This window comes from Sorex fumeus, unplaced genomic scaffold (genome assembly GCF_029834395.1).
Source record: "Sorex fumeus unplaced genomic scaffold, SorFum_2.1 ptg000146l, whole genome shotgun sequence".
NCBI classification, from domain to species: domain Eukaryota; kingdom Metazoa; phylum Chordata; class Mammalia; order Eulipotyphla; family Soricidae; genus Sorex; species Sorex fumeus.
Window position 1 is genome coordinate 1,858,428 of NW_026606203.1, and position 14,137 is coordinate 1,872,564.

A 14,137-nucleotide genomic window follows, 5' to 3' on the forward strand; every position below is an offset into this window, starting at 1 on the left:
CTCCAGCCTAGTTTGCACTCCTTTTGTTGGTCATTTTCCAAAATCTTGAGCTCTAATTTATTCATGTAGGCCCTTTCTTTCTTCCTGATGAATTCTGGCAGAGCTATAATCTTTCCTCTTAACACTGCTTTTGCTGTGTCCCACAAGTTCTGCTAGCTCGCGTCCTCATTCTCATTTGTTTCTGGAACCTTTTTATTTCCTCTTTGATTTCTTCTCTAAGCCAACGGTCGTTCATTACTTCCCTTAAATACAATATTTCCTTACTGAGATTTAGTCTGTATGATCTATTGAGAAGTGACAAAGTAGTGTTGAAATCTCCACCTAGTACTGTTTTGCTATCAATGTTTTTTTTTAAGTCTATTAGAAGTTGTTTTTAAGTATTTTGCTGGTCTGTCATTGAGCATCTACATTGAGGAGGGTGAGTTCTTTCTGATGTAAAGATCCCATGATAGTGAAGAATGACATTCACTGTCTCTTATAACCTTTAGCCTGAAGTCCACGTGGTCTGATACTAGTATGGCTACTCCAGCTTTGTGGAGGTGTTCTTTTCTTGAAGACTTGTTTTCCAGCCTTTTACTTTTAGCCCATGGTTGCTTTGATTGCTCAGATGTGTTTCTTGCAGGCATCAGAATGTTGGGTTCAGTTTTCTAATTCATCTTCCTATTCTGTGCCTCTGAATTGGCACATTTAGTCCATAGACATTGAGAGAGATTGTTGTTATGGGGATTTGTGCTATCTTTATGTAGAATTTTTGTACTTGTGGGGATTGCCTTAGCTTAAAGTAGCCGTGTTAGTTCTTCTTGCAACAAAAATATGGAGCTCTTTACAAGTTTGCATGTCGTCTCTGTGCAAGGACCATGATAATCTCTGTATCATTTCAATTTTAGTATATGTGTAACCAAACCTAGTAGGAGTTAATTTTTCTCTTCTGATTACTTTGAGTGTTGTCCTTACTTACCCTATGGCAGAGAGTGGTACCTAATCAAGGAAAGTATTTCAAAGCAGCTTGATAGATTTAGAACTTTAATGTCCCAGAAAGAAAAATATGGTTTTTACCATATTATCTTTTACCATAATCAAGGCATCAGTTTTACAAAATAATTCTTTTAGAAGATGTTATATGAGTCCTGTTTAATGCACTTCCCTGAAACCTTCATTAATACCATTAAACTAGAGCCTTTTGCTGTTCTCACCGCAGTCCCGCGTACATCTCCAGGAAAAGGTGGATGGTGTTGTCTGCACTTTGACCACCTTGAATGTAAGTAGGATTTTTCTCCTGAAGGAAGAGGTGAGGAGCATATTGATGATTTCATTCCACATTATTATAAGTTCAACTTGAACGGAAGTTGAGACTCATGAGGCTCCTGTAAAAGACAGAAAAAAGGGTCTCAGTGAAGTTTAATGGCCAACACAAATTAACATCACAGATGACTCAAAGCAGCCTGTGTTCTTCTTTGTGTATAGTGAGTTTCATACCTAATGATAGTGATTCTTAGCCATGACACACGGGCAAAACAGACCTATAATTAAAAATCTAGTTCTCTGAGCAGAGTGGGGTTTCTTAGGTGATTGAACAAGTGTGCAGTAATTTATTACTAAGCACATATGTAGTTTGAATGATGTGTACTTTTTGATCTAAACTTAATTCCAAATATGTCTAAAATGACAGTCTCCTGACCCCGCACCTGGCTTTCTTCACCGGGGTCCCTTGGAGGGGGTGTGTTGAGTTTCCCTCACCGCGCCGAGCAGAGCCCTGGCACCTGAAGACCTCTGCAACCAGCCATAGGTACGCTTTAGACCACTCTCCCCAAGCTTGAAGGAGCCTCATGCATGAACGAATCTGACAGAGGAACCCAGGTGTGCGCAACCGGGGGATGAGATCTCCAAGGCTGCTCAGATCAAGACTGGGCCCCCTCCAACCAGATCCCCCATCTCCTAGTAGCTAAGTGTTACAACCACGAACTGCCCCTGGAGCCATGTAATCCCATCAATGGCCAAGATACAGAGACTGGATTTTGTTGATAAGACAACAACAATTATTGTCCAGTTCTCACTCTGAGAGAACCTGTTAGGCATCTGCGAGTATCTTGCCCTTGCGTTTACCAGTCATTTACACTTCTTTCAATACAGATTATATGATCATGGTTTATGCTTATTTTTACTATTGAAGTTTAATAGCTAAATACTGATTTTTAACAGCACTAATTTATTAAAAACATTCATCCTTGGCCTATCATATTAATTGCCAGTATTTGTTGGTTTTGCTTGTTTTTTGATTACTTAAATTGGTTTTGATCCTTTTCTTTCAGGTTGAAAAATTTTGACACAAATGAGTATATGTTTTTCTTTATCTTCTACAGTTTTAAACTGAGAACAACTGTATGTTTTGTACAAATAAGATACCTGTGCATTTACTATTTCTTCTCATTTTATTTACATTTTAACACATCTCGATTCATCTACAAATTATCCTAGTAAGTGTTCTCATATTGAAAGAAACCACCAATTTTTTCAATCATAGCACTGTAGCACTGTCCTCCCGCGGTTCATCCATTTGCTCGAGCGGGAACCAGTAACATCTTACAACAAATTGTGACACTTGTTGTCACTGGCTTTAGCCTATCGAATACGTCATGGGTAGCTTGCCAGGCTCTTGCTATGTGGACGAGATATTCTGGGTAGCTTGCCGGGCAGAGGAATCGGAATCAGGATTGGCCTCCTGCAAGGCAAATGCCCAACCCGCTGTGCTGTAAACGTTATCTAAAATATACTAGTAATAACAAATGTTGTTTCTTTAACAGTGCAATATAAACAATTATTAGGTAATTTTCATGATTTGTTAATGAAATAGCTAAGCTCTTGAGTATAATGGGAGTATTTTTCTAACACAAGAGTCTGACGAAGGTGAAACTGTTATAACCGTCTTGTAGGATTCCATCTCCCTAGCCTGCTTCATTCTACCCCGCTCTCTATCCAATCGGGTCTTCTTCTTGGGATTCTGACCTCCTGATTGGCTAGCCTCTACCTTTCACCTGCCTACTTTATGACATCATTCTCCCACCAAACCAACCACCAACTGGTAGAATCTTGGGGGTCCCATGTAGTTGCTTGTAAATAAATTTGAATCATCATGGCAAGTGACGAGTGATCAATGACCAATCACCAGTGAGCAGTCGTCTCTACTGAAGACTTGCGGTCTTAAGCCGCTTCAGTGTTCAGACGTACTCTCGTACCGTCTCCTCTTCTCGTCTACCTTTCATCGTTATTTCCTCTTCTCTGACCATGTCAGGTAAGGAATAATACTTTTCAAAGCTTTTCATTAGATTTATCATCCCTAAACTTAGCAGTCAAGGAAAAACAGCACGTAGTAATGAAAGAAAGTATTCAAGTCGAATTTGATAAGCCTCATTTTAGCTTGACTTTGACATTTGCTGTGTGATTTTAGACACTGGCTTACTTTCTCTCACATACAAAGTGTTTTTCCTCATTGATTACATTCTATTTTAGACATACTTAGGAGCTCAAATACACAAACACACATACACACACACGCATATATATATATGGGTTGATTCTCTGTGTTTCTTTTTTCTTTTAATAGTGAATTTTACATGATATTCACTGAAAACAAGTAAATCAGAGAAAGTATTTTTACAGAAAAAGAAAATATAGATGCTGTGAAAAACTGTTAATATATACTAGCATGTGTTCTCTGTAATGGTCTCTCCACTTGTATTTATACATCAGTATTTTGAATATAATGGGCTGGAGCGATAGCACAGCGGGTAGGGCGTTCGCCTTACAAGCGGCCAACATGGCCGACCCGAGTTCGATTCCTCCACCCCTCTCGGAGAGCCCGGCAAGCTACCGAGAGTATTCGATATGCCAGACACAGTAACAACAAAGTGTCCAATGGAGACGTTACTGGGCCCGCTCGAGCAAATCGACGATCAACGGGAGGGCCTTTACCTTTACCTTTACAAAGTAATAATCATTGATCTTTGAGTTTTCTATTTAAACCAGGTAATAAGAAAATATGGGGCATGGGGAAGGTGTGGAGTGCTGAGCGTTAGGGAGGCAAGCCCTCTAAGGTAAGCAAGTTTGGGATCACTTTCATAAAACATTGACCAATCGACACCAAGACAATATGAGGGAGAAAAAATAGAAAAGAAAGAAAGAAAGAAGGATAGAAAGAAAGAAAGAAAGAAAGAAAGAAAGAAAGAAAGAAAGAAAGAAAGAAAGAAGAATAGGGACTTCGATTATCAAGGAAGGGGAAAACCTTTGGACATAAAGTTGAAGAGAACCAAAGACTTAACATCAAAAAAGAAAGAATATATATGAAATATGCTGAGAATAATCCACTGAGAGCAAGTCAAAGAATTTTACTTCAATAAATGTCAGGACTAGAAAATATACTATGCCTTCAATAGGTTACCAGTAGGAAAAGCTCTTTATCAGAAAGCCATCCTTGCTGGATATTTTCCTTATTATTTCTTAGAACACAGTACTTGGTACTTGACAATTTGGAGTATAAACACGCTTAATAAATGATGCTCCCCATAAATAGCTAATAGTGCTTATCTAGGGCGGTGGAAGACACAGAATCTTCAATGTTTTTTATTATGTTCTGGTTTTTAAGTTCATGTATGCGTTGCCTGTTAAAATAAAAAAAATGGTATATTCTAACTTGAATCAGGAGATTTGATTCATCGGTGTGGTCAGTAGATTCCAGGTTAAAGCTGCTTGTCATCTTTACAAATATTATTTCATGTGATTTTTTCTTCCTAACATGAGAGTAGTTTGATAATAGTCAACTTTTGTTTTTAGATCCTAAGAGGAAAGAGAAAAGTCAAGTCTCACATGACAAATTACACATTTTTGTCATATTTCTGAATTCTGAGTTTTCCTACATAAAGATATTTTATGGGATTTTGGTCCGCATTTATTAAACATTGAGAAGAAAGTTTTCCTGTTTGATAAAGATAATTCTAATCTAGGCATTGGAAGTAAATTTGCAATATTTTGTCATCACTTTTTAAATGGTCTTTTCTGTTTCTTCTGTGATCAAGTTAAATCCTCTGCTATGTTTAACACATGTTGTTTGCTGGTTAATATTCAAAGGTACTGATGAGTATAATTTTTTGTAATTTCGAAGTTTCTTTCTCTATTTTACTCATTTAAAACATTTCTTGTCTGGGAGAAGGGAGGGAGGAGAGCGAGGATCCCCAGCGACCCCAAACCCCAGCGCGCGTCCAGATCCGGAGCAGCGCACCCGGCAGCACACCGGCCCCTCCCATCCAGGTGGGTTGGAGGACCCGAGCGGAGCCCCGCCCCTGAACCCAGATGCGTGGCCCGCGGAGCGAGCCCAGCCGGAGAAGGGAGGGAGGAGAGCGAGGATCCCCAGCGACCCCAAGCCCCAGCGCGCGTCCAGATCCGGAGCAGCGCGTCCGGCAGCACACCGGCCCCTCCCATCCAGGTATATCACTCACTTCAATCAACTTGGACCTGCATCCTTTCATCCTTTTCATCAACTTGTTACCTAATACCAAACAAAATTTCTCACCTCTTCTACTACAATTCAACAAAATCCCACTCGCCTACTCCATTTCCAACAAAAGTTCAGTTCGAAAACAGCTATACAAGTTCAGTAGTAAATAGTAACGCCTCCAAAAGTTTCACTCAATGTCAGTTATAAAACAAAGAATAACGCCTGATTGAGAAGAAGGTCAGACTCAGAAAGGTAAAGAGGCGCATCTAGCAGCAACAAAGCTGGACGGCTCCTGGCAGCCTCTCCTCACTCAACTAGAACAGTAGCAGCGAGTGTGACGGACCAAACCACACTGGTCACAATGGTAAAGCAACGCAAAAGCCCACCAAACTTTCTTATTCACGAGGCTAGCCCAGACGACACCAACAGTACTATAGCGATAGACAACCTCTCTGACAAGGAATTCAGAATGGAGCTACTCAGGATGCTTAGGGAACTAAAAGAAACAATGGAAACCAATGGCAATAAAAGACAAGAGGATTTGAAGGCAGAAATGAGGAAAATGCAATCGGAAATGTCGGACCTGAAAAACCTGGTAACTGAATTGAAAACCTCAGTGGAAGGCCTCAGCAGCAGAGTAACAGCGGCTGAGAACAGAATCAGTGAGCTCGAAGATCAAGTTCAGAGTCTTGTCAGAAAAGAGCAGAAAATGGAAAAGAGACTCACAGTTCGAGAACAGATGGCAAGAGAAGATCGTGATGAAGCCAAGAGGGGTAACATAAGAATTATTGGAGTCCCAGAGGGACGGGAAGAAAACCTTGATGAAGAAGAAACTGTCAAAGAAATCATTGCTACAGCGTTTCCAGAGCTGAAGAAAACTTCTGACCACATCCAGGAGGCCCGAAGGGTACCGGCTAGAAGAAATCCGAATAAGAATACCCCAAGACACATCCTGATCAAAATGACCAAAACTTTAGACAGAGACAAAATTCTGAAAGCAGCAAGATCGAAGAAAGAAATCTCTTACAAAGGAGCATCCTTAAAACTCACTGTTGATTTTTCTGATGAAACCCTCAGGGCCCGAAAACAGTGGTGGGACATAGTGAAAAAACTCAATGAAATAAATGCCTCCCCAAAAATACTTTACCCAGCGAGACTCTCATTCATAATAGAAGGAACAACACACAGTTTTACGGACAAACAACAGCTCAGGAACTTCATAGACTCAAATCCATGGTTACAAGTACAACTAAATGGGCTACTTTAAGGCAAGACAGACCTCTCAAATACACCAAATTTCAACAGAACAATGGGACAAAATCCCATAACAATAATCTCTCTCAATGTCAATGGGCTAAACGCACCAATTAAAAGACATAGAGTGGCAGGATGGATTAGAAAATTGAGCCCAACATTCTGCTGCCTGCAAGAAACACATCTCAATAGTCAAAGCAAACACAGACTCAGAGTCAAAGGCTGGAAAACAATCCTACAGGCAAACAGCTCCCAGAAAAAAGCTGGGGTCGATATCCTAATATCAGACCACATCGATTTCAGAGTGAAGAAGGTCATAAGAGACAGCGAAGGCCATTTCCTATTGACCAAAGGATCTGTACAACAGGAAGAACTTACAATAATAAATGTATATGCACCTAATGAGAGACCAGCAAAGTACTTAAAACAATTACTCATAGATTTGGAAAAAGACATCGATAGCAACACAATACTAGTGGGAGACCTCAACACCGCTTTGTCACCTCTTGATAGATCAACCAGACTCAAGCTTAGCAAGGACATACTTCATCTGAGGGAAACAATGGAAGAAAGGGGCTTAGTAGATATATACAGGACACTTCATCCACAAAAAGCTCAATACACATTCTTCTCAAGCGTACATGGAACGTTCTCCAAGATAGACCACATGCTGAGCCACAAAACATGCCTCCATAAAATTAAGAAGATAGAGATTATATCAACAATCTTCTCAGACCATAATGCGCTGAAATTAGAAGTAAATCACACACAAAAACAGAAAAGTAAATTAAACACATGGAAATTAAACAGTGCGCTATTAAACAACGAGTGGCTTAGACAGGAAATTAAAGAGGAAATCAAAAGAGTCCTAGAAACGAATGAAAATGAGGACACGAGTTACCAAAACCTATGGGACACAGCAAAAGCAGTCTTAAGAGGAAAGTTTATAGCTCTACAAGCATTCCTCAGGAAGGAGGAGCGAGCCCACATAAATAAACTAACCTCACAGCTTAAGAACTTGGAGAAAGACCAACAAAAGGAGCACAACCCGAACAGGAGGAAGGAAATAATAAAACTCAGAGCAGAGATTAACGAGATGGAAACCCAGAAAACAATCCGAAAGATCAATGAAACCAAGAGCTGGTTCTTTGAGAAAATTAACAAAATCGATAAGCCCCTAGCAAAACTCACAAAGATAGGGAGAGAGAAAACCCTAATAAACCGAATCAGAAATGAAAAGGGGGTCATTACAACAGAAACTACAGAAATTCAAAGGATCCTCAGGGAGTACTTTGAAAAGCTTTATGCCACAGAACATCAAAACCTCGAGGAAATGGATAAATTCCTAGACTCCTACAGACTCCCAAGGCTGAACCAAGAAGACCTGGAATACCTGAACAGACCTATCACCATCAAGGAAATTGAAATGGTAATAAAAAGTCTCCCCAAGCACAAAAGCCCTGGCCCGGATGGATTCACCAGTGAATTCTTCCAAATCTTTAAAGAAGACTTACTCCCAATCCTCTTTAAGATTTTCCATGAAATTCAAATATCAAACACACTCCCGAACAGTTTCTATGAAGCAAATATCACACTGATACCAAAAGCAGACAGAGATAACACAAAGAAAGAGAACTACAGGCTGATATCCCTGATGAACACAGATGCAAAGATCCTCAACAAACTACTAGCAAATAGAATCCAACTACTCATCAAAAAGATCATACACCATGACCAAGTAGGATTCATCCCAGGGATGCAAGGATGGTTCAACATTCGGAAATCAATCAACATAATCCATCATATCAACAAAAGAAAAGATAAAAAGCATATGATCATATCAATAGATGCAGAGAAAGCATTTGACAAGATCCAGCACCCCTTTATGATGAAAACCCTAGCCAAAATGGTCATAGAGGGGACTTTCCTCAACATAGTTAAAGCCATCTACCACAAGCCTACAGTAAGCATCATCCTCAATGGGGAAAAACTGAGAGCCTTCCCTCTAAGATCAGGGACGAGACAAGGATGCCCACTCTCTCCACTGCTGTTCAATATAGTACTGGAAGTACTTGCAATAGCGATTAGGCAAGAAAAAGACATTAAGGGCATTCAGGTAGGAAAGGAAGAAATAAAGCTCTCACTATTCGCAGATGATATGATACTATACCTAGAGAACCCAATATCCTCCCCCCAAAAACTCCTAGAAACAATAGACTTGTATAGTAAAGTTGCAGGTTATAAAATCAATACCCAAAAGTCCATGGCTTTCCTATATGCAAACAGTGAGAGAGAGGAAAGCTACATGAAAAATCAATCCCGTTCACAATTGTGCCCCAGAAAATCAAGTACCTAGGAATCAGCCTAACTAAGGAAGTAAAGGACCTGTACAAAGAAAACTACAAAACGCTACTTCAGGAAATAAAAGAGGACCTGAGGAAATGGAAAGACATCCCCTGCTCATGGGTCGGAAGACTGAACATTGTCAAAATGGCAATACTACCGAAAGCACTGTACAAATTCAATGCAATCCCTATAAGGATACCCATGACGTTCTTCAAAGAAATGGAGAAAACACTCCTGAAATTTATATGGAACAATAACCCCCACGACTAGCTAAAGCAATTCTGGGGAAAAAGAAAATGGGAGGAATCAACCTCCCGAACTTCAAACTTAACTACAAAGCGGTAATAATCAAAACAGCATGGTACTGGAACAAAGGCAGAACTGCAGACCAATGGAACAGAGTTGAATACACTGACATCACCCCCCAATCATATGATCATCTAATCTTTGATAAAGGTGCAAAAAATGTGAAGTGGAGTAAGGAAAGCCACTTTAACAAATTGTGCTGGCATCACTGGACGGCTACATGCAAAAAAATGGGCTCAGAACTCTGCCTAACACCATGTACAAAGGTAAGATCAAAATGGATTAAAGACCTCAACATCAGACCAGAAACCATAAGATACATTGAAGACAAAGTTGGCAAAACCCTCCATGACATTGAGGCTAATGGTATGTTCAAAGATGACACGCCACTGGCTGAGCAAGTGAAAACAGAGATAGATAAATGGGACTATCTTAAAATAAGAAGCTTCTGTAACTCCAAAGAAACAGTGACCAAAATACAAAGACAGCCTACAGAATGGGAAAGAATATTCGCCGAATTCACATCTGACAAGGAATTGATATCAAGGATATACAAAATACTGGTTGAACTCCACAAGAAGAAAACATCCAACCCCATCCAAAAATGGGGCAATGAAATGAACAGAAACTTTCTCAAAGAAGAAATCCGAATGGCAAAAAAGCACATGAGAAAATGCTCTACATCATTAATCATCAGGGAGATGCAGATCAAAACCACAATGAGATACCATCTCACACCTCAGAGACTGGCCCACATTCAAAAGAACAAAAGCAACCGTTGCTGGCGCGGATGTGGCGAGAAAGGGATACTCCTTCACTGTTGGTGGGAATGTCCACTGGTTCAGCCCTTCTGGAAAACAGTATGGACGTTCCTCAAAAAATTAGAAATTGAGCTCCCATTTGACCCAGCGATACCACTCCTGGGAATATATCCCAGAGAGGGAAAAACGTGTAGCCGAAGTGACATCTGCACTTGTTTGTTCATTGCAGCACTCTTTACAGTAGCCAGAAACTGGAAGAGACCAGAGTGCCCAAGAACAGATGACTGGTTAAAGAAACTTTGGTACATCTACACAATGGAGTACTATGTGGCTCTTAGAAAAGATGAAGTCATGAACTTTACATACAAGTGGTACAATATGGAAAGTATCATGCTAAGCGAAATGAGTCAGAAAGAGAGGGATAGACATAGAAAGATAGCATTTATCTGGGGGATATAAAATAATAAAATATGAGATTAATACCCGAGAATAGCTGAGAGCAACACCAGGAGAATTACTCCATAACTTAGAGGCCAGCTGGGTATTCTAGGGGAAAGGACAATTCATATAGAAAGGGGAACACCAAGTGGAGGGTGTTTGGAGGATCCTCCCAGGAGCGGAGATGCAGGTTGAAAGTAGACTGGACTGAACATGTTCGCCACTCAATGCCTCTTTGGCTGATCACAGCGCCCAGGAGGAGAGAGAGAACAGGGGGGAATGCCCTGCCACAGTGGCAGGGGGGGGATGGGGGGATGGGAGGATGGGGGGATGGGAGGATGGGGGGGAGGGATATTATCCTGGTGGTGGAAAATGGGCACTGGTGGAGGGATGGGTATTTGATCGTGGTATGACCGACATCCAAGCACAAAAATTTGTAAATCTACAACTGTACCTCATGTCGTTTCACTAATAAAAAAGAAAAAAAAATTCTTGTCTATGAAATACAATCACGTTTATTCCTATTTTCTTTTTGTTATGTAGTTACTGATAAATCCTTTCTCTTTAATGGACTGGTAAAGTGTCACTCAAAAATCACCTTCTATTCCATTGTTTGGCTAGCAGTTTTTACTAAAATAAAATAGAGTCTTCATATTGTATATGTGGAACAATTTAGTAATAACCTTATTGTCCTTTTTTATTTGGTTTTGTTTGGGATGCCATCCACTGTTATTCAAGGCTTACTCTTGGGTCTGTTCTCCATAACATACTGTACTATGCTGCTTGCTACAGAGACCAGATTTCATTAATATCTACATAATTCTTTTTCAGTTCTGTGATACATATTTTTCATGATGTTTTCTTTACACTTCCTCCTATGTAAATCACATGAAATAGAAAAATTATATTCGTGTATGCATTATTATTCTTAGAGTTATGAATAACTACATTGTTGATAAACAACTTAAGACACAGAATTTAAATAAAATTTTCCTTCCAAAAATATTTCTTGGGAAAAACTCAAGTAGTGATTTTTGAAGTGGATCAAAAATCAGGGTAACCTTCAATGCATCAACAAGATTAAGTTGTATGTGAACCATAAGTAACAGGTACTCACCTGATCTTGGGGAAGTTCCCATAATATCTCCAGCCCAAAGTAAACTGGCGCTGACGCCAACTCCAACTCAGGAACAAAAAGTTAAGAATTTTGATCAGATGAAAACTGGACTTTCAAAACCTCTGGAGACCTACCAGATCCCAGTAGACCTAGATCATGCAAAGATCCGCAGGTAATGAACACCACTGACACCATCACTCTGAAGCAGGTGCGAGAAAATTCAAGTGGCACTAAACGGACCTCCCATGCAAAATGGAAGAACAAAAAGGAGGCTTCTGAACCTCTTGAGGGATAAACCAAGGCCAAAATCCAGCCAAAAGTCTGAGAATGCTTGCTAAGGGGAGCAGGGATTGTTTGTAATGCTGCAGTCAGTGAGAGGTGTCCTGTGACCACAGCCAAAACTAACAGCAAATCTCACAAAGCTGCCTCCAGCAGGATCAGCAAGACAAAGAGCCATGGGCAGGAGAAGATAAAAAACACCAGAGAAAACTCTAAGAAAGCTAATGAGTGTAAGCAGCTAGGGAACAAGTTCAAGGCAGAAGAAAAGTTCACCATTGGCAAGATGAAATGCAAGGAAACTCAACCTGAGCTTTGCCAAGAGGCAGTTAAAAAACCCCGCTGCTACCTAGGCATACACATGCTGGATTCTGTCCAATTGTTTCATGCTCTGGGGAAGAGTGATCCAAAACTTGGAATCTCTTCCTCCCAGGTCCTGAGTAGCCCAAAGATGTCAAGCCATCCTCAGCTGTCAAGCCATGGCTAGGTTCTACACGGGATGGAAAAGGCCTTGAGAAAACTCAGGTCAAAGCACAGAAACCAAGTAGCAGTGCTGAAAAACGCTCATCCCCATCCCAGTCTGAGCTGCCACCTCCTGGGAAGGTGAAATTGGTACCTTTGCCGTTTCTTACCATGGAGAATCCACAAGCTGGACCTGTTCCTCGGAGACGAAAATCTGAAGCCACACATCTTCCTGCTGCAGCTTACCCTGCCAAGCCTGGCTGTACCAATGCAGCTCAGCCAAATGCTGCCAATTTTTCCCCGTCAACCACTGCATTTTTGCCTGGTCCTTCCAATCCTGCTAAGTCCATTTCAACCAACCTATCTCGACCAGGTTTGCAGAACCCTAGTAGCCGGCCTATTCATCAGCCTGCAGCTTCTAGACCTGCTCCCTACAAGGCAGCAGCTGGCACTTCTCTACAGCGGGAGCCTCTTTCTGTCTCTGTGAACAAGCGGCATTCACCACCCAAACGTCAGAGTCACTTTCTCCTCCAAGACTTCCGTTTCCAACCGATTCCATGGAGAAAGCCCAATGTTCCCGAGCCAGACATGTCAAAGCCCATCACCAAAGAGCATAGACCAGAGCGTGAGGCTATGAAAAGGAAGGCTCAGCATGAGCGTGAGAACACTGCCAAACTCACCTCTTTGGGGGAAAGTGTAGTACTTTATTGAGAGGGAAAAGAGATGGACATCTCTCTCTATTATGGCTACGTAATGGGAGTAGCTGGAATGGTAGGTTCCATTTGAGGTACCAGATGGTTTTCCTAGGAAAACACTGACATTCCATACACCTTTTATTTATTTTATTATTTTTTTTCAAATTAAAGAGATGCATCGAACTCGGGTCGGCCATGTTGGCTGTGTGCAAGGCAAATGCCCTACCGCTGTGCTATCACTCCAGAGATGCATCATAGTTAATTGATTGTTAATAAATGTTCTGAATTTTGAGTTGCTGTCAACTGTGGTTGATTTTGGGAGTGGCTGGGTGTTGAAGGAGGAGATGGGAAAGAATGGGAAGTTAGAGAGAGGAAAAAGGGGGAATAGACAAGACTCTAAGAAATACAAACATGGTCCAGGGTTATAAAGCCCTTAAGAGGAGAAATTGCATGGGCCTGATGAAGAGTGGGGTAGGGTCAGAGGAAGAGTAAGCTGACAGTGCATTTGTTCTGCAAAGCAGAAGGACACAGTTCAATTCTTGCAATCTTTTATGGTCCCCAGAGACCCACGAGATGTGAAACTTGAACACAGAGCCAAGAGTAAGACTAGAGCACAGTCAAGTATGCCCATCACTGGTGTCCTCGAAAAAAATGGGAGAAATGGCACGGTTTGCGGTTTTCAGTTAAAATAATAAATTTGCAATAGGCTGAGGAAGGCAGATGAGTCTAAGATGATGAGAAGAAAAGTAAAAATTCTTCCATGGAGGCTGTGTTTACACCTCATGGCCTCCTTTGGAAAGGAAGCAAATTTGAGACACATCACTAAAAGGTTTTCTGTGGTCTATCCATAAATGATGGTTGGGGAATGCGAACACATACACTGTGGAATAAACCTACCAGATGAGTGATCAAAGCCCTCAGAGTCATTCAAGGATGACTCTTAACAAGGAAAAAGCCAAGAGAACAGTTGACGCATGAAGCCTGAAGATCAGCT

General features: G+C 40.9%; 1 pseudogene; it reads right to left on the reverse strand.

Moving 5' to 3' along the window:
- Positions 1-807: 807 nt before the first annotated feature.
- LOC130016119 (uncharacterized) lies at positions 808-904 on the reverse strand (annotated as a pseudogene).
- Positions 905-14,137: the final 13,233 nt, after the last annotated feature.